We start from the raw sequence: 20565 nt of genomic DNA on the forward strand, positions 1-20565 counted from the left end.
TATCAAAGAACTCCTATAATTCAAAACTGGGCAGAGGATCCGAATACACATGTCCCCAGAGAAGACATGCAAATGTTCAATACGCACATGAAAAGATGCTCCATGGCATTAGTCATCAGGGAGAATGTGAATCAAAGTCACAATGATGGGGTAACTGGGTGATGGGCATTGAGGAGGGCACTGGATGTAATGAGCACTGGGTGTTCTTTTTTTTTTTTTTCAGAGAGTCAGCAGTGCATTTTATTATACATCTTAGATTTATACATTGCATATATGCTTTTAAAAGCTTCAATTAACAGTTTGGTACAAAATAAAAAATATATATGCAACAGTGGTTCTCAGGCACAGAATTTAGGAGGAGACTGGAGCAAGTTTTCTTCCTAACATATAGTGAATATTATGAACCAGAATAGTGGAATGTTTCCATCTGACCTAGCTGCCTTTTTGATTGAATTTTATTACAGTGAAAGGCTTTAGTAGGTATGATATTGCTAAGTGGAAACAATGAGTCTCAAGTTTATAACCTGTATTTTCTCGAAGTCTGTAGGACCTAAATAATTACTTTTCTCCTAATAGAGCTCCAAGATCATCCAACGAAAATAATACTGTCCATAAAATATCTGGAGCATCAGCCTAAGAACCACTGCCCATGGTTTTTTTTTTTTTTTAATTTTTATTTATTTATGATAGGCACACAGTGAAAGAGAGAGGCAGAGACACAGGCAGAGGGAGAAGCAGGCTCCATGCACCGGGAGCCCGACGTGGGATTCGATCCCGGGTCTCCAGGATCGCGCCCTGGGCCAAAGGCAGGCGCCAAACCGCTGCGCCACCCAGGGATCCCACCACTGCCCATGGTTATCCAAGGTCTTCAGGCCTCACAGGATGAGGTAAAGGTATGATGGATTTCTTCTCAGTGTCTCTGGAGAGTGCTTTCCTCATATCATAGGCATCCTCGTCGGGCTCCCCATTGCGTTTGCGTAGTACTCTATGACTATCCTGTACATGCTGTAGCCCAACTGTTTGGACATGTTCACTGCAACTTGGTTAGATACTCTTACAAGGAGATCAACAAAAAACCCACCCTTGCTTTCTGAAATCTCCTCTAATAACTCCATAAGTTTAGCAACCAAACCAAGGCATCGAAATTCTGGGGGCAACAGAGAGAGCTGTGACATGCCCGTGCCATTCTTCCCTAGCTACTGAGCCTTCCGCTTTACCCATGAATGTTGTTGAAGGTCATCTCTCGTGAAGGACCAGAGTGTGGTCATCAGCACTGGGTGTTCTATGAATCACTAAATTCTACCCCTGAAACTAATAATACACTCTAAGTTAACTAAATTGAGTTTAATTTAAAACTTTTTTTTAAATTTTTTGCGAAGAAAAAAGATGTAAAAAAAAAAAAAAAAAGAGTCACAGGGATCCCTGGGTGGCTCAACAGTTTAGCACCTGCCTTTAGCCCAGGGCGTGATCCTGGAGTCCCGGGGTTGAATCCCACATCGGGCTCCTGTATGGAGCCTGCTTCTCCCTCTGCCTGTGTCTCTGTCTCTCTGTCTCTCTGTCTCTCTCTCTCTCTCTGTGTCTATCATGAATAAATAAATAAAATCTTAAAAAAGAGAGAGAGATACCACTTTACACCCACTAGGATCCTAAACCAAAAAGATGGTCAATAGAAAGCATTGATAAGAATGAGGAGAGATTGGAGCCCTCACACATTGTTGGCGGGAATACAACATGGTGCAGCCACTTTGGAAACGAGTTCGTCAGTTCCTCTAAAAGTTAAACATCATTAGCATATGACCCGGCAATTCTGCGGCAGGTTTTCTACCCAAGAGAACTGAAAACATGTCTATGCAAAAACTTGTACAGGAACGTTTATAGCGGCAGATTCGTAATAGTCGAAAAGTGGAAGCAACTCAAATGTCCATCAACTGATGAATGGGCAAATAAAATGTAGTACAACCGTACAATGGAATATTATTTGCCAGTAAAAAGAATGAATAGCTGAACACACACTACATCATAGATGAACCATGAGAATATTATTAAGCTCAATGAGAAAAACTAGACACAGAAGGCCATATATTACATGATTTTATTATAGGAAATATAGCAAATCCGTAGACAGAAAGTAGATTAGTTGCCAGGATGCCAGGGCCCAGTGGGGAGGGAATGAAGAGTGACTGCTTATAGGTACGAGATTTCTCTTGAGGATCTTGGAAATGTTCTGGAATTGGATAGTAATGATGGCTGCACAATTTTATGAATATACAAAACATCAGCATATTACGCACTTGAAAGGAGTGGATTTTATGGTTTGTGAATTACACCTCAACTATGTATCTGAGTAAACTGGGATGAATCATTATTTACAGGTCATTTTAAACCCAGTGAGTGGATGCAAAGACTCTATACCCTAGTACTTATGAATTTCCCACCGGCGGCCAGAAAACGAGCATTAAGATGACTCAGCAGATAGCAAGCAGAATGTTCTCTCCTTGAGTCCATGACACAAAGCAACGTTTGCACAGAGATTTCACATCTATTGCTGATTTGGGGGAGAAGAATCTCATTGGCTTAAGGAAAATGGTGACAAACACTAGGTTTAAATACTCTGAACTAATCAAAGATCAGGATACTGAGTCAAGTAGGAATTGCCAAATCTGGAATCTATTTTTTTTTATCATAAACCTACACTTTGGTTTTTGTTAAGATTTTATTTATTTATTTATGAAAGACACACAGATCGAGGCAGAGACACAGGCAGAGGGAGAAGCAGGCTCTTTGTGGGGACCATAATGCAGGACTCGATCCCAGGACCCCGGGATCACGACCGGAGCCGAAGGCAGGCCCTCAACCACTGAGCCACCCAGGTGCCCCATAAACCTACACTTTTGAGTGATTCTTGGGAGCACAGCACAGCAGCTGCAAGGGCTGCTCCTGACCCCGCAGCCAGAACCCTGTCCACGCGCTGTCTCTGGCTCCCGCTTTGAGCCAAAGTTCACTTCCTTTTGTCCGAGAAGGGGTCGGGGACAGCTTTCGTCCACCGGCTAACCCGGGCTGTGAGCGGATAACCAACCCTGAGACACTCTGAGGCTCTGCTTTTGCCCTTGGCTTGGTTTGTGCTCCGAAAGCTCCACTCAGAGCCCCTCCTGGCCCAGCATCACACTTAGGGGACAGCGCTATGTAAGCAGGCCGCACAGCAGCGGGGACAGGCTTCCCAGTGAACAAGACACACTTTCCCCTGGCATCCAGGGTCCTTGCCTTTCCGGTTTAACCCAGATCTGATTCCAGGGTGAAGTCGGCTTCAGGAACCTAACCACAGACATGACAGCAGGAAAGCCAGCAGGCCCCCAGCTCTGAGACAGAGGGGGCGTGCGAGCCATCGATCATCGATCGGGTCTAGCTCGCCGCCTCCGACAGCAGTCCCAGGCCCGAAGCAGCCCCGGCGGATGGGCCTGCTGCCCGTATGGTGACACCCAGGATGACGGGGCCCCACTCGGCACCCCACAGGGCAGCTGTCCCTGCTCCGGGGCTGGGCTCACCCACTCACTGACATGACGCCCCTGCCGGGTTGCAAGCTGCCTGGCTGTGACTCCCCGCAGAGGCTCAGGCTTCCTGCTGGGAAGGGGCACGTAGAACGCATCCCCCCTAGTTCACGTGAAGGTCCCTCATGTCTGAACACACCAACCAGCTGGGGCCACAGGCTCAGGACACCGAGAGCCGATGAAACCAGGGAGGAGGGACTGAGAGCTGCTGGACTATAGCCAGCCTGTCCCTCCTGAGCCCAGTGACTTGAAGCCAGGTGCCTGTCTTCTGTATTGCCCACAAACAAGATCCCGAATGCCACTTCCTCACCAGCACCACCATGAACGATGCTCCAGAGATGCCCCATAAAGTTCCAAGCAAACCTCTCTTGGTTTTGCTTGTTTGCTCGAGAGAGAGAGACTCGCGGGTGTCTACATCCAGGTCAGCAAGCCTGGTGGTGGCAGAGGCGAGTGGCAGTCCTTACCCCACGGTCCCTGCTCCTTCCTTGCAGATGCTAGGGCAGGGTCCTCCCCATTAGCCCTTCCATGTTTCCTGAGGACGGCCACCAGCAACTGCATCTTGCAGAGAACCGCTCATCAAGGACCTCGGTGTGCTCAGCCATCAAAGGGCTGGGACCCGAGACTCCCGGGGCCCCTTCCGTCCGAACCCCCTCCACCCTCCCTGCCCGCCGACGCGGAGCTCCTCAACCCGGCCCTAGATGTGCTGAACACTTCCAATGATAAACTGTCTTGAGTGCAGCGAAAACCGGGTTTGGCAGAGCGAGAACCCATTACAAGTCGATGAGGAGTTGCCTGGCCAAATGAACAGCAATACAAGCAGCTTTGTTGACTTAGCAAGACAGTCTTTTCCTTTATTTCTTGTAAAGAAAAAATGCCGTCATTCTTAAACTCCTCCGACTGCCAGCCAGGAGCCACTCGCTCCACGCGGGTTCTGCGGCGGCGTCACACAGCTCGGGAGGAAAGACGGGGCAGGCGGGCCCCGGACAGGCTCCCGCTCCATCTCGGGGTGCTCACAGGAGATGCCTCAGGGCTCCAAGGGCTTGGGCCGGGGGACCAGGAGGAGAGCTACAGAAGGGGGCGCCCGGACTGCAGAGCCAGAGGACGCACAGGGTCTCCATCCCCATCCTTCCTCTCCTAGGCCTGTGACTCCGACTTCTGGGACACACCAAGGGGGGTGCTGCCCAGAGCCCCGGGGACACCGGCCAGGAAGCTCCACCACTCCTGGGGCCCTTTCGAAAGCGTCATGATCAACCGTGAGTGATCACGCCCTCCAAGAGCATCTTTGGGTGGCACAGCCCCGAGCGCGGTCAGCAGTGGAGGGGATCCGGAGAGGCTGTCAGGGTGGGAGGTTGTGGGAAAAGCCTCAGAAGAACCAGCTGCAAAGACTGGGGCAGAGGGTCAAGCCGGCCTGGTCCTCGGTGGCGGAAAGGGAACCCAAGGAGAGGCGAGAAGAGGAACCCAAGAGGAACCCAAGAGGAATGACAGTAGGGAGGCGCGTGAGTGGCAGGGGCAGAGGGCCACGGGAACCGTGAGCCCAGCCTGCCATCCCCCGGGTTGGGTTAAACTGTCTGCAGGAGGCCTAGACGAAGTCACTGGCTCTCACGCACGGAGCACAGGGTCCTGGAGCAGAGGGGCAGCAAGGGTGTTTGCGGGAATGAGGGGCCGCGGGGTGTGGAAGCCAGGGCCAGCTCTGGGTGGCATTTAGCAAAGGGCCACCTGTCTCCACAGTCGCCTCTTACGTCCTCCCTGGTGCCCCCACCCCCCATCTCCCTGCTTCCCAGCCTCAGAGCCCCTGGGAACAGCCTCCAGACTCGGGCGGCATTTTATGCTTCATGCTGATCCCTTTTCTGCATCCACGACCGCCCGTCAGCCTCACGAAAACCCCGTGAGGCTGGTCTTGCCATCCCCGTCCTCCAGACAAGGACGCCGAGGCTGAGGCAGGTTCATCCGCGGGCCGAGACCACCAGCCTGCCTGGCAGGCCCGATCCCCCCGCAGCCTGCAGAAAACACCACTGTGCTGCATCCCCACGAGCCGGTCCTTTTACACGTATCATTTCATCAAGCCCCCTCGCCATCCCTTAGAGGCCGGAGTTACCATCTTCATTCAACATCGGGAAACACGGAGAGACTGACCTACTTGTCCCCAGGCTTCCAGGTAGATTGGGGGCGAGAATCCAATCTCGTGATGCCCAAGTCCAAAGCGGGGTTCTCCTACTCGACTGCGCTTACCACTAGCCACCTCGCCTTCCTGCCACCTGTAAGATGTAGACCCCCGCCCCCCGCCCCCCACAGGACAATCTCAGGGGACACCCTCGGCCCGCAGGCTGGGGCTGGCCACCACCAGCTCTCTGAGCGTGCCGGCCTCTCGGGACCCGAGTGCGCCCCTTCCCTCACGTCCATCGATGAGGCCATTGTCCTGCTAACTCTGCTACGCCCCCCCCCCAGGTGTATCACCACCCCACCAGGAGCCCTAAACCGGGCACTGCAAGGTCACATGCATTTTGGAGCTTCTGTTTACCTGCCCTTTGTCCTGGGAAGGGATCCACCTCTGTGGAGACGATCAAGGGACAACGCCCCCTGATTGCCTCACCTTGTGACAAAACCACACATGGAATTCCCTACTGATATGATAACTTCGGTATGAGAGAGAGAGAGAGAGAGACAGAGAAGTTATCACTTATCCCCAACAAAGGCCTGTCCCGAGGCCCCTCGACCCACGGGCCTGCACGAGAAGTCCAGGCACACCTGTTGGGCCCTGTCCCTTGGTCAACTCCGCATAAACCAGAATTTTACACCTCGGGCTCGCTTTTCTGTTTTCCTACAATAGGAGATGGGTATTGGACCTTTGCAAATTTTGAAAATATGCCAGAGCATCAAATCATCTGGCCTGACTGGGTAACAACGAGTCTGTGTTTAACACATTTCTTTCTTTTTTTTTAAGATTTTATTTATTTATTCATAGAGACACACGGGGGGGGGGGCAGAGACACAGGCAGAGGGAGAAGCAGGCTCCACGCAGGGAGTCCGACGTGGGACTCGATTCCGGGTCTCCAGGATCACGCCCCGGGCCAAAGGCAGCACGAAACCACTAAGCCACCCAGGTGCCCCAAACACATTTCTTTTAGGCAGATCATGCAAACGTGGTCTCACTCCTGTGGTCAAGAAAAGAACCTCAGTAAAGCCACGTCTCTGCTGTAGCTTGAGACCCCTGCGCAGCGGGTCCGTACGCCTCCCATGGTGGTGCGCTCAGATAAACCGAAACCCTGGGGCACCTGGGGGGCTCAGCGGTTGAGCGGCTGCCTACGGCCCAGGGTGTGATCCCGGGGTCCTGGGGTCGAGTCCCGCATCGGGCTCCCCACGGGGAGCCTGCTTCTCCCTCTGCCTGTGTCTCTGCCTCTCTTTCTCATGAATAAATCATTTAAAATAATAGTAAATAAAAAACAAATAAACCAAAATGCTCTGGGCCTCCGTGGTGGTTGTGGAAGGCTCCGTCCCTGTCGCACAAGCTGGCCCCGGGCAGAAGGCAGGGTTTCTGCAAGCCATGGTGAGGGGAGACTGTGACCCGGCCCAGGCCCGGGGCTGCAGCCGCTCAGAGCAGCAGGAGGGCTGAGGCCAGGCCCCGCCCACGTCCTCCTGCCACCTGTGTGACCTTGGGCAGGGCTGGCGCTAACCTCTGTCTCTGCAGCATCCCTCCTCAGAGGGGAGAGGACCGGCCCCGACCTCGCAGGGTTGGAGGGAGAACTCGCCCCCAGGGCTGTGTGCCCCCCAAAGTGCTGTGCACCCGCGTGCGTGTTGTGAACATGACCGTGCTGAGCTCAGAAGCAGCCACGCACCCCATTCCCCATGGGCAATCGCACCCCAGTGTCCGGACTCACCCAATGTGCCCCCAAATCAACAGAGGCTCACACAACATAAACACACAAACAGCAGCCCTGTACTGGGCGCTGGCTCTGCATGCTCGAGAATCTCACTGGTCCCTCACGACGACTCCCCTGCGCATCTGTGTTGCGATGTCCTAGAGAAGGAAACAGAATCTGCAAAGTTTGGTTACTTGGCATAAATATGAGGAAGCTAGGTTTGAAGACCAGCTTCTTTTTTTTTTTAAGATTTTATTTATTTGAGAGAGAGCAGGAGCATGGGGAGGGGCAGAGGGAGAAGCAGACTCCCCACTGAGCAGAGAACCCCATGCAGAGCTCGATCCCGGGACTCCAGGATCATGACCTGAGCCAAAGGCAGACACTTAACTGACTGAGGCCCCCCAGGTGCCCCTAAAAACCAGCTTCTTAAAGTCAAGAGAAGGATGAAGATCCCAACCAAGGCAGGAGAACCTGGCCCTGCTCAGAGAGCCCCCGCACCTGCTTCTCTTCCCTTGGGCCGGGGGCTCGGGGGCCAGCTGACCCACAGGGCTACTGCCCTCAGAGGCACACAGCAGGGTAAAGAATAGGCCGCAAGCTTCAGGCTTGTTCCGGAGGCCTGGCTACCCCGGCTGACTCCGGAGACCTGGAAAGGTAGGGATGGGCTCCCGGCCCGCTGAAGCCCGCTGTGACAGCGTGTGTCTGCCTGGGCGCCCACAGTGAGGGTTTTGCTGTTCCTGCTGACTGCTTTGCATTCCCTGGTTGGTTTGCTCCAGCTTTGATCTTTGACAGCGCACGTATATAGAGTTACCCTGAATAGAAAGTGCCCTTGTTCTGCTTAGGAGGCCCCAGACCTCTTCCTTCCTTCCTCCAGTGCACGATCAGGAGCTGCCATCTCAGGACCCAACAGACAGGAGAAGCCCAGACAACGTGACACTGAGGATGTTTCCAGCTGAGACGCTGCTGCTGTTGCTTCCAGAGCCCAGGAGAAACGCTCAGCTTGCCCAGCAGAGCTAACGAAGTCTGTTGTCAAATATCAAGAAGCCAGAGCGCACCAGGGATGGGTGGTCCTGGTGCCAAAGCCCTCACTCGTGCCGTAGAGCATCCCAACACGACGCTAATACTGGTTCCCACAGAGCCTTGGAGCTGCAGAGATCCAGGGTGATCTAGTCTGACTCCCGGGGTTGGCAATAAGGGAAGCAGGGACTGGTCCAAGGTCACCCAGCTGCTGGATAGAGAGCCCAGAGTGGCCGGAACTTCAGTCATTGCCTGTTGAGGACTGAACTGTGTCACCCCAAAAGTCATCTGGTGAGTCCTAGACCCCAGCACCTCTCTGGAGGTGATATTTGGAGACGGGGCTCTCAGAGAGGTAAGTAAGGTCAAAGGAGGTCACACAGGTGGCCTCTAATCCAATACGACTGGTGTCCTAAAAAGGAGATTAGGACACAGACACACACAGAGGGAAGACCAGGTGCAGACACAGAGAGAAGGGGGCCTCATACTAGCCAAGGAGAGAGGCCGTGGGACAGCCAGCCCTGCCAACCCCTCCGTCTCAGACTTCGGGCCTCCAGGACCATGACAAACAAACTTCTGTGGTTTAAACCAGCCTGTCTTTGTTACGACATCCTAGGACTCTAACAGGGGGCCCGGCCCATCTCTGCTTCCCCACAACGTGGAAGCCATTCAGGGAATGGGAACTTTAAAGCGCATCACTCTTACATACTCGCTGAAGTTAATGACATGTTGGGTGACATGCATTTCATTAGTGACATCTACTTGGGAGAATCCCTGGGATGTTGCTCATATTGCACAGCTGGGGATGATGAAGTCCCAGAAATGGCTCTTCTGTGTGACCGGTAAGCTGTTTCTGCAATTGGTTCCCAAAGAAGCCATCTAGAATGTTCCAGGTGGCAGAGCAAGAAGAGGTGCCCACTAGTTAGGACACAATCATTCATTCATTCTTTTGGACAAAATGTAGTGAGAGTCTCATGAGTTTACTTTCCTACTTCTTAAGTTCAGAAATGGAGCAAGAAGAGGAGACCAGGGAGGATTTCCGAAGGAAACGCGGAGGCAAGCAGAGGAAGAGGTTGAAGGAAACCAGAAAGCAGACGTCTCCCATGTGTGCATCGGACAGAACTTTAGTGGCCAGTGTTCTGTGGACAAAGAGATAGACAAGAAGATGACACCCTCCCGTCCCCTCTCCCCCCACCCAGGGCACTGGGGTGACCAAGGCCACACATGTGGGCTGGGAGCCAACCTGCCTCCAACACTGGCCGGATGTGCAAGCTTGGGCAAGTTCCCTAACCTCGGTGCCTCAGTTTCTCCAGCATGTGTTTAAAGAGATATCACAGGAGTACCTCTCTCATGGGGCAGTGGTGAGCACTCAGTGAGCTAAAACACATAGCGCTCTTCTTAGCACAGTGACCGGTGCCCAGAAGCTCTGCTCCCGCTCAGTCGGCAGGTAAAGGCAGCGTCTCTGAGAAGCAATCACGAGAAAATGCAACAAGTGTTCTAGGAAAGGGCCCTGGAAGCCCGGAGGAGAGAGGCTCTGTGCGGCCGCAGTGAGCTGCGGCTGTGCTCTGGAGGAGGGACCGCCCAGAAGCAAGGCTGGGGGACTCGAGAAAATACCACACTGTCTGAGATGCCTGCCGCCAGGAGCTTGTGACCCCTGGAGTTGAGGAGGGCGGAGGGAGAGGAGAGCGGAGAGGCCGAGACAGGCGGCCACGAGAGCCTCCGGGTCTGCGCTCTAACAGGAAAGGGAACAGACTGCCCAGGGCACGGGAGTCGCACCTCCGAGGATGTGAAGCAGGTGCAGGTGCTGGGTCCACAGAAGAGAAAGAGGCTCCTGCTGCGCTGAGGAAGCCCATCAGAAGGAAAGGGGTCGCCCCCAGGGGGAGATGTCCAGGTAGAAGCGGCAGGGGCTGAGACTGCATCCGGGTGAGGATCACACACTGACCACAGCAAGCCGCTGAGATTTCGGGGATGTTTGTTACACAGCACAGCCCACCTGACCACGCCAGGGCTGTCAGAGCCCCAGTTATGGGACGGAACCAAGGACAGAGGTGAGTCCAGGATGACCACGTGGGCAGCCAGGTGAAGGTGGTGTTGCCACCCACAGAGGAAGATGCTAGATGCTAAGCCTTCACTTGTATCTTAGAGTGTTTGAGGAGCTCCGGGCCATAAGCAGATGGAAATGTATATGTGAAACAACACCAAGGAAAAGCCTAGAACCATGGCTGCAGAGGCGTGGGCTTCCAGGTGGTAGCTGAAGTCCTGCAGGAGAGAGAGCATCCGGGCCTGCGTGGCATGCAGCGGGCAGAGAATGCAAAGAGCGGAAGGAAAAGGAGAGGAGAGGAGCCAGGGAAGGAGTGGGAAAGACGCTGCCTTTCAGGAACAGGAAGGTGTGGTCAGGACGCCAAGGGAGCAGAGCCTTCGAGAAGAGTCGCCCTAAGGGTGGAATGCCTGGACGGGCAAGTCGGGTGAAGTCTGCAAAGTGCACTGGAGCCCCACGCCTTGCAGGCCGCCCACCCCCGCGGGACACGTGGGAGGAGCCACCTAGAGGGAGAGGGAGGCCGAGGGAGATGAAGCAGCAGCAGCGCACCGCCAGCACCCAGGGCGGCCTGCAGGCTTCGGGCACCCCGGGGTCAGGGGTGGCAGCCTGCTGCGGTGCAGAAACTGCTCGAAATCCAGGGGCAGAGGCTGAGGTGACCGATAGTCCTCGTGCAGGAAGATAGCAGGTGTTTACAGCAGTCCCGGCCCGTGAGGCGCTAGCGGTCCAAGCGGCCACATGAGACGGGTTCAGAAATAACTCGCTGGCTGCGGACGGGGAGGAAGTGCCCCCCAGAGCAGCAGATAATGCCCCAGGGGGCTTCCAAAGAGAGATTACTTCCAGCTGGAAGAGATCGGAAAGAAACCGCAGAGGCAGGGCCGTCGGGGGTCCAGGCCTACCGCTCATGCCAGCGGCACTCCCAGGTTCTAGAAGAGTGGTGTCTCTCCTTCGGCCGCCTGGGCTTCCTCCCTTCTCCTTCACTCAGCTGCTGCTGCCACCAGCGTGAGCGTTCTTCTACGGGACACCCTGTGTTCCTCGCACAAGCGGGAGCATCGCGCATGGAATGCCATCTGGAGAGCTGACTCGGGGTCCCCACCGGCGCCGCTGGGATGGCAGGAGCAAAACGCGTCCGAGCAGGACCCCGGGGTGAACATTCCCGTCCCATGCAGGGGCCACACGGGCGGAGACCCTGGTGCGGGCTTTGACAATTGCAGGCCAGGGTCCCCGTCATCTCAGCGCGGGTCACTCTAACAGGATGCTGCGACAAGACGGCCTCCCCGGCATCTGCTTCTTACAGTCCTGGGGGCTGGAAGAGACCAGGGCACCCTCTTCCTGGCTTACAGACGCCCTGTCCTCCCAGGGTGCAGACAGGGATCACCTCATTGCACCTCTTTTAATAAAGGCGCTAACCCCCTTCGGAAGGGCCCCACCTCCAAACACCAACTCCCTGGGAATTAGGACTTCAGTGTATGAATGAGAGGGGGGAGGACAAGCACGGAGTCCCTAGCCCTCCTTTAAAAACTCCCTCCTGCTGGATAATGAGAACTCCAAGAGGTAAGCTTCACTTCCCAGATCTTCCAAATAATGAAGAAAATTCAGAGCACAGAGGACATTGATGCTTTTTTCTTAAAAAAAGAAAAGAAAGAAAGAAAGAAAGAAAGAAAGAAAGAAAGAAAGAAAGAAAGAGAATCAGGTTCACATAGTGAATGGATAGCTTTTTACTCATAGAACAAGTACATTTTTGAAAATAAAACTGAAATGAGCGCCAAAATCAGTTAACTTTTTAAAAGTATTTTTAAAAGATTTGTTTATTTCTAGAGACAGAGAGGGAGAGACAGCAGGGAGAGGTGCAGAGGGCAAGAATCTCATGCAGATCCCCTACCCGCCCCCCCGCCCCCCGGCCCTGAGATCACCACCTGAGCCGAAATCAGGTCAGACACTCAACTGACTGAGCCGCCCAGGCGCCCCAATTTTTAAAAGTACTTTCGCATCTCTTAACTTGATTTCTTCTCACAGGACCTTTTGGAGTCCCAGGTGAGAAAATAGAAACATAATGTTCGGGATCGACCTAAGGTCACAAAGCCAGTTGTGAAGAGACAGGTCCCCAGTCGCCCCGTCGGCCAGGGCAGTCCGCACAGGGACTACTGTTTGGGAGCCGAAGCGTGTGGCTTGGTTTCTTTTTACTTCGGAGCTAGAAAAAGGTATTTTGCAAGGTGCAATGGAAGTAGACCGTCTCCTCTGCTAGCCACTTCGCAGACATATGGCCTGCTTCCCCACCAGTTAGGAAGTGATTATTGGAGCAGCACAAACAGATTTTTTTGTCAAAGTGGAGGTGTGATTTTCTCAGGTTTTGTGAGAACACATACACACATATTTTTACCAACCCAATCTGTTCTCCAGCAGCCCAGTGGCCGCAGGGTCTGGGAGGCCAACCTGAGTATTTGGGAGTCACGGAGGTGTGCCTGGTGCAGTGTCTGGAAGCTTCAAGGACATCTGACCTGCCAGGAGGCTGAACCACCACAGATCGGGCCAGGTGGTCAAGGACCCATGAGGAAGGAAGAAAGGTGGACCGCACAGAGGACAGGTCTGGAAGCAGGAGTCCCAAGTCCATTCCGTGTCCACAGGCAGCACCTCCCCTTCCTACCTGCCCACGCTCTCACCTGTGACAGGAAGAACCACCACAAGAGCCACCTCTTGCACACAGAACCATACAAAGGGCTCATCTACTACTGGGGCCAGAGCTTTCGTTTGTTTGTTTGTTTGTTGTTTGTTTGTTTGTTTGTTTTACCTTGCTATTGCTGGTTTAGCTCTAAGATCTCTTTGAAATAAAATTTAAGACTTGCAAGAGACATTAGGGTAAAGATAGCAGATGGAACACATTCCTTTACTTTCATTACCTCCCTAATTACCTTGAAAACAAAAACTTCATTGTGCCTTTTTACAGTATAGATCTGTGCTATCCAATATGGTAGCCAAGCCACATGTGCTACATCACATTTTTATTAAATAAATTCTAAAATTTGGTTTGTAGTGTGCATTGGCCACATCTCAAGGACCCAATAGTTGCATAGAGTTAGTGGCTGTTACATTGAACAGCACAGGTAAAGAACACTTCCATCATTGCAGAAAATTCTATTGGACTGTGCTCATATGGACCCAGAAGGAGCAAAAGCAGTGGGGAACACGTGGGGAACTGAAAGTGTGGGATGGGTGGTAACTGGCTGGACGAGTAGGATAAAGCTGAATCGTAACCCAGAATAGGGGGTGCCGAGAAGGCAGCTTGCCCTTGACATTTGTAAAGGCTTGGCAGGAGTAACACAGCAAGCCACATGCCCTACCTCTGAAAGAAAGGCTAAACCAAGATAACAAACTCTATTGAAAGGACTAAAAACCACCATTTCTCCTCTACCTTGACAAACACAACTTCATGATAATATATGAGGACAATGTATATGCTTGCCAGGACCACCATAACAAGGTACCACACACCACAGAGCTTAAAACAACAGAGTTCGAGAAGCTGGAAGTCCTAAATCAGAGTATGGATGAGGTTGGTTCCCTTTGAGGACTTTTAAGGATACACTGCCCCATACCTCTCTCCTAGCTTCTGGTGATGGCCAGCAACCCTACCAGCATCCCGTCGCTCATAGATGCATCACTCTCCACCTTCTGGTGGCTTTTTCCCTGCATCTCTGTCTTTACAAGGCCTTCCTATAAACACACCAGTTATATTGTCTTAGGGACTCTCTCTATTCCTAATATGACTTTATCTTAACTAAAGATACTCCACAAGGACCGTGTTTCTAAAGGTCACAATCTGAGGTGCTGGGGGTTAGGACTCCAACATAACTTCTTTGGAGGACATAATGTAAGCCCTAACAGACAGATTCAATTTGGAGTTCTCAGACATCTCCAAGTTCCTCATCAGAGCACCACATCATGAGAAGAGCCCCTGCTCCTGACCCCCTCGTTCTTTCCCACCCCCTGCTCTTCCGTGTCTAAGACGCCTTGTCATTCCTCCAGCCATACCTCCCACCAACCATTGCCTCTTATTAGAAAGACAAAAAGATGAAATAGAAGAACCAGAGGAAACACCGAAGGCTTAGTTCAGTAAGTCTAACATTTGAAAAGAGAGTTCCAGAGAGAGAAAGGAAGAAATGAAGGAAAAAGAGAAAAGAAAACCATCAAGATCTCATGTAAAAATAGTTCTGAGAATCAAGAGACATGAGTTTCCAGCCTAAAGGACCCACTGAAGGCCTGGCATGATAGAGGAGAAGAGACTCACCCCAAGGCGGTCATCATGTCATTTAAGAACACTGAGGACAAAAAGAAAATCCCACAAACCATCAGGGAGATAAAAATAGGTCTCATACAAAGTATCGAGAATCAGAACGATTTTCATTCACAAGAGTAACACCGGATGTGAGATCATGATGTAGTAAAGTCTTCAAAAATCGGAGGAGTGGGGGGTGGGGGAGGGGATACAATTTCAAAACCAGAAATCTGTACCAAACCAAACTACCAACTAAGTATGAGGATATGACAAAGATAGCATTAGTCATTCAAGGTATCAGAGTATTTACCTCCCACATACCTCAAGAAGGTACTGGAAGATTTGTTCCACCAAAAGAAGAGGAAAAAACTATGAAAACAGGCATGAAACCCAACCTAAGACACAATCAAAGAGCAAACCTCAGACTTCCAGTTCTAGCTCCAACATGTAAATAGCTTAGCTTATCATTTTTACAACATGAAAAATCTGGAAAACTGAAAACAATGACTTTTCTTGGACTCCTCAGGGACTGGTGTTGCAGGACAAACCACCACCCCTAAATCGGCAGAGACAAGATACGTCAAAAATCACAGCCAAGATTTTACGTAGAGTAAAGGTCATAAACTTAGTCATAAACCGGTAGGAACACTGAAATGGTAATTTTGACAAATTGCTAGAGGCTGAGTGTGGACTAGCCTAAAGGAAAGAAACTCCTGGGGCTTTCACAGTTTGGGGGGCCTTTACTTTCAGGAAGTCCACCAAGCTCTCACAATGAAGAATCACGAAAGATCCCTGCCATGGTTCTGGCAGGAAGAGGGAAGGTAATCGTGTATAATATGCCCTCAAGTATTTTCCATAACAAACGCCAGTTCTCCAAGGAAGAAGACTGCCAGGGTAATCCCAGCTGGGGGCACTTCCCCTAATACAGCACCCTCTAGCCTCCCTGTAATGCCTACCAGGGAAATGGCGGGGGGAACACAGTTAACGGGGATGATGGCTTCACAGAGATAGATTGGGAACACAGATATAATATGCTAACCCTGATCAAAAGAAACCTGGATATCACATAGTGATAAAAGGGTCAATTCTCCAAGAAGACATAGAAATCCCTAACATGTATACACCTAATAACAGGGCATCAAAATACAAGAAGCAAAAACTTACAGGAATGCAAGGAGAGGTAGATACACCAACAGTTTTAGCTGGAGACCTCAACGCTTTCAATCTGTAAATGACAGATACAACGAGCAGAAATCAGTAAGGGTATAGACGACCTAAACGGTCAATGTGATCTGACATTTACAGAATACTCCATCCAACCACAGCAGAATACGTTTCGTTCTCAAAGAATATCATTCCGTTTATATGAAGGTGAAAAATAGCAAAACCAACCTGTGCTATTAGAAGATCAGAATAATGGCCACCGCGGGAGAGCAGGATAGGGGTGGTAGCTAGGGGAGATGTAAGGGATGCTTCTAGATACTAGTAAAGTTCTGTTTCTTGACAACTGCATGTGCGCTTTGTGATAAGTCACCAAGATATACACGCACTTATGCTCTGGGTGCTTTTTTGTTTGCATATAATGCTTTGGTTCATTTTTTAAAAGAGAAGCAAAGGAATCCCCTGGGATCACAGCGTTGCTGGAGATGGAGCCCTGTCTCCACAGATTGCACAAAAGTAGAGATGCTCTTAAAGAACTTTCTTCTTCTTTCAGGGGCGCCTGGGTGGCTCAGCCGTTGAGCATCTGCCTCTGGCTCAGGGCGTGATCCCAGGGTGCAGGATTGAGCCCCGCATCGGGCTCCCCTCCCTGCAAGGAGCCCGCTTTACAAGTGTAAAACACTGAAGTATTATTTGTCGAACTTTGCAGAAATTTCCTAGTTCCATTAAGAAAGACTTTGCCAGCTTTGGTAGCAGTTGTATTCAGAATTTGGCATAGAACCTGCTACATGGTAGAGTATTCAATATCCATTTGGTCATTTAATCAATTGGAGACTTCGCCCTCTGCCTGCGTCTCTGCCTCTCTCTCTCTGTCTCTCATGAATAAATAAATAAAATCTTTTTTAAAAAAATAAATAAAATCTTAAAAAAAAAAAAAAGAATTTTCTTCTTTCAGAGGAGAAACGGGTGGGACTAAGGAGATGGCTGATGACCTTGGCCACGACTCGGGGGATTTGGTGGACGTAAGAGGAGCTCCCAGGCTCCCTGTGTTCTCTCAACCCATAAAATGGAATCTGAAGGAATAGAAATATTATTTTTTTCTTAAACATGCTTCCTCTCATTACATATTACATACTGCCATGTGACTTAGCGGTGCTTGTTTCACGAGAGAAAACAATGTTCCTGCTCAAATTTCTCAAATCCCTCGAGACGGGTTTTAGTTTTAAAGTCAGTACACAGCTAAGTGCACTCAGGGCCCACTTGCTTTCTCTTTGCCTTTTCCTCCCTCCTGGATGTTATAAATGGCTTATTTTCAATTTCCATAATGTTTCATTACAACAGGCAGAGGTCAAGAGAGCAGAGATAAATGAAATTATTAAACCATCTCCCTACCCTCATTCTCAATCCCCACACGAATCCATTCAGCCGTCTTCTCACCAAAGGTTCGTTGATGAATCTAAGAACGGACCAGTGAAGAAATAGATGATTTCATCAGAGCTGCCAACGTGTAACAGAACCGGACGCCTTCACCTGCTCGCCCTACCTTTGCCCTGTCAGCTGCTGATGCCACAGAGCCTTGGAATAGTCTAGATGCCGACATCTGACCGACAGCAGGGGAACAGACAGGGAACCCAGCAACTACATAAATCAACCATTAAAAATCGGAGGTTTTTTTTTTTTTTCCTGGAAACGTTTTTATAATTAACCTACAAACCTAAATTCTGTGGAAGGGAACTCAAGGCAAAGTCCCAAAGTAGTGATAAAATTCCCACTTCTTAGGTTCACATTTCAGGCATGCCTCAATATTAACTTCTCATTTCCTCCTCTCCTATGCTAATCAGGAGTGAAATAAGTACAATCTTCAGACTTTGGCCTTAAATTTAATCCCAGGTCTCGAGGGGGCTTTATTGCTTTTCTAATCCGGCCTCCTCATTACACAGATAAGAAAACCAAGGCGCAGGGGGAGAGCCCACTGCCCAAGGTCACACGAGGTCAGAGGTGCAGCCGGGGCCCAGAACCCAGGCCTGCCCCTGCCTTTACCTGCATTACCTCCACAGGACGAAGCCAAGTGGCCAACGACGCCCGCGTCCCTGCTGCCGCCGGAGAGCCTGAGCTCGGCCCAGTGGTTCTCCGAGCTCGCCCAGCCCACTGCCAGGCCCCAGAGACCCGCCACCATCCTCCCTGAGCCTCCTCCCTCTGGTGCCAGCGTTGGACTTCACCTCCAGAGGAAACAGGAGTCAGCCTAGAACCCTGCCCCCCTCCAGCATCTCCCTGACCCTGCACCACACGACAGGCCCACTTCCAACCGTCTGGTCCCTCCTTCTCAAGGGCAATCCTGGGAGTCCTCCCATCTTGACCTCCCCCCTCCCACTCCTATGGATGAGCCATCTCTGCGTCCAGCAGCCTTTTGCAACGGACCTCCAAGCATGCCAGCTTCTGGCCTTAGAGAGCAGCACACACCTGCCCCCGGGGCTCTCTGCCCTTCTGGGTCGGCCTCCCCGCTCCCCTTCCTCATGTCCCACCCCACCTCCTGCCACTGCCCCTCCTGCCCTCCTTAACACCAAGAGCCTCTCCCTACTTCTCTGCCCCTGACCTGCCTGGTGAATTCCCCCGAGACCCCCTCCATGGATCCCGCCCCCATCTCGCCCTCGCAGGGAAAGCTCCTCTCAGGGTTTGCTTGCCCCTGGGTTGCTCTCCCTCGATGCACCTGCCCCACTTCATTTGCGGTGATCCTGTGGCTGGGTCCTGGCCCTCCTCTCTCATTTCACCCTCTCCCTGGAGGTGAGCACCCCCTCCATAGCCACAGTTACCCTCCAGTGCCCCCGGGGCCTCAACATCCAGCCTGAATACACGTGCCAGATGCCGCACTGGCCACCCCCCAGGGGGTCATAGCCTCCATGCACCTCTATGCCTCTCCCTTCCCCATGACCTGTCCCCCGTTACCTCTCCCGAATCGCTCACCCCTCCCTACCTTGCCCACTAATCCCCAGTGATGCTGAACCCTCTGGCCTTGGGCTGCACCTTCTATTGGAAACACTAGTCCTCCCTTGCCCTCCCCCTCCCCCAGCTGTTAAATGATGAGGTCCTAACTCCCCGGCCTCAGCTTAGACGCCACCTCTTCCATGGACCTCTGCCAAGCCCCCAGGTGAGTGGAAGGGCCCCTCCCCCACGTCCCCACCTCTCTCTCTCTCTCTCCTCTCTCTCTCTCTCTCTGGGCCCCGAGCTGCTATCTGGGTTACTCAGTGCACAAGAATGCAAGCCTGTATCTGTCCTGCTGGCCACCGGGTTCCCAGCTATAAGCACGTACCTGGTTCACGAATGTTCCAGTTTGTTCAGCTCTCAGTTGCATGAAATAGGTGTTCGCCTCGCTGGGTGGTCCTCTAGACCATGAGCACCTGGAGGGCAGAAACCGTTCTAGCCACGTGTCCCAGAACCTGGCACACAGCTGGCTCCAGTGAATGTTGCTTCTGTGCCACTACCGCATGAGGGGGTCGGTGCCTGCCGGGTCAACCAGGACACCCTGATCAGGGGAAGAAGGGGACAGGGAAAGAAGAGCGGCCGGTTTAGGTGACAGTGATTTGGGCCAATCGTGCATGGTCATTTCACACAGGTCCCAGAGCCCCAAGGAGAAGAATTCGAACAGAGGACATCAGCTCCATTCAGAGGACGCGCAGCATCCTGGCTGCAGCGGGCATCGAAACGACATGGGGAGGATCTGTTGGAACGGGGCCTCCGGTCATCAGAACTTTCTGTGCTGTCTGTGACAGGTCACTGGGGAATGCCCAACGCCTCCCTGGGAACAGAGGAGCAGGGGCCCGACTGCCTACGTGGCTGGACTTCCGAGCGCCTGGCCAGCCCTGGCACCAGGGCAGCAGCATGGCCTCGAGCCCCAGCCACACACACACACACACACACACACACACACACACACGACGCTGCAAACTGCGAAGAGTCAAGCAATGACCTTTGGATCCAGGGTTTTGCTGGCAAATTCAGCCACCACGTCCCGACCACAAGGGCTGCTCCGGTGGGGACCCAATTTCAATAAGCTGCCCTGAAATCCAATTAGCCTCTGCAAACACAGCAAGCCAACCCCTTTCTGCAGAAGCAGAACATGGAGAAACCCTAAAACTCCAAGGCAAGACCCCAAGCCGCTCAACCCAGATGTGTGCACCTGCTCAAGGGGCTGAGTGCCGGCTGTCGTGCACCAGCCCTCGATGGCTCCCAGCCTCAGCTGCTCGCTGACCCTACTTCCCCTCCCCACCCCAAGGACAGCATTAAAGCATAGGGGTGAGAGTCACAGGCACCGCAGCGCAACATCGTGTCACCTTCCCAGGAGCACACAGCTCTCTGACACTCTGCAGGGGGAAGTGACGCTGAACGGCAGGCAGGAGAGCAGGGGTGACAGAGACTTCTGGAGTGTGCAGGGCCTGAGGGGCAACCTCCACTTTCAAGCTACGAGTCCCCGGGTGAGTTCCAATACTTGCCAGATCATCAGTGTTCCCATCTTTAAAATGGGGATAATCGTGGTACCAACCAGGCAGGCATAACGAGAGGGGGACATCACTTATCTATGGCAGTGGCGCTTTTTCCTCTTCTCTTGGTAAAGTGGCCGCATTTTTATTGTCCCAGACAAATAGAATGCATTGGGTTTGTATCCTTCGGGCAGACCTCGTACGTTTCCAT

General features: G+C 52.1%; 1 long non-coding RNA gene across 2 annotated transcripts in view; it reads right to left on the minus strand.

Moving 5' to 3' along the window:
* LOC129511067 (uncharacterized) overlaps nt 1–20565 on the minus strand; it is a 41703-nt gene that overhangs the window by 12306 nt on the left and 8832 nt on the right. The window contains exons 3-5 of one of the 2 annotated variants that reach the window (XR_008664743.1): nt 19187–19274; nt 17272–17335; nt 14444–15946 (exon numbers count right to left, since the gene is read on the minus strand). This is a non-coding gene — a long non-coding RNA (uncharacterized LOC129511067). Of the gene's footprint in view, nt 1–14443; nt 15947–17271; nt 17336–19186; nt 19275–20565 lie in introns of those variants that run through there. The other variant, XR_008664744.1, reaches the window with a different exon arrangement.

This window comes from Nyctereutes procyonoides, unplaced genomic scaffold (genome assembly GCF_905146905.1).
Source record: "Nyctereutes procyonoides isolate TBG_1078 unplaced genomic scaffold, NYPRO_anot_genome, whole genome shotgun sequence".
Lineage (NCBI taxonomy): Eukaryota > Metazoa > Chordata > Mammalia > Carnivora > Canidae > Nyctereutes > Nyctereutes procyonoides.